Source organism: Wasmannia auropunctata, unplaced genomic scaffold (genome assembly GCF_000956235.1).
Source record: "Wasmannia auropunctata unplaced genomic scaffold, wasmannia.A_1.0 LD336090.1, whole genome shotgun sequence".
Classification (NCBI taxonomy): Eukaryota; Metazoa; Arthropoda; class Insecta; order Hymenoptera; family Formicidae; genus Wasmannia; species Wasmannia auropunctata.
This window is the reverse complement of record NW_012026800.1, coordinates 1,471,444-1,472,022: the sequence shown is the minus strand read 5'-3', so window position 1 is coordinate 1,472,022 and position 579 is coordinate 1,471,444. Positions and strand designations below refer to the sequence as shown.

The window sequence follows — 579 nt, the reverse complement described above, 5'->3', positions numbered from 1 at the left end:
TTTCCTGAGAGAAAATTGGATCCTGAATTCCACAAATGTTGAACGAAATGCGTAACATCTGTCACGTAATAGAATCACGTCGTGAGAATCTTCGCAATCTAACTTGACGTGCGAATCTTTTGCTACATCTGAATATATGTAGCGAATGAGTTTCACAACGTCTACATAGGTCCGAGATCAAGAAAAGTACGGTCCGAGTTGCCTCGTCTGGCAAAGAAACACCCCTAAACACGCACACATTCACCGATGTTCACATAGAAATATTATCATATATTGTATTTCCTGATACTTACAATTTAGTTAAATATTATTTAACCAAGATCCAGTCTCCAGATCGTAGAAGTAAATTTATTCTTGGCATTTACCTATATGCGGTCTAGTTTAACTTATTATTGATTATATAAATGTTTTGATTGAGTACCTATATATAAATACGTGAAAATCAGCATTCTGCACACAATATGAAAGATACTTTGATTAATACTTTGATTTTATAATATAAGTTATTTTATTAATACTTTCTCTGTACAATATCTATAATAAAAGATATATCTATCTAGCAAATTTTTTAAAGTAAAG

General features: G+C 31.4%; 1 protein-coding gene across 1 annotated transcript in view; it reads right to left on the bottom strand.

The window, feature by feature from the left end:
* LOC105448062 overlaps nt 1-579 on the bottom strand; it is a 3,806-nt gene that overhangs the window by 937 nt on the left and 2,290 nt on the right. The window lies entirely within an intron of this gene.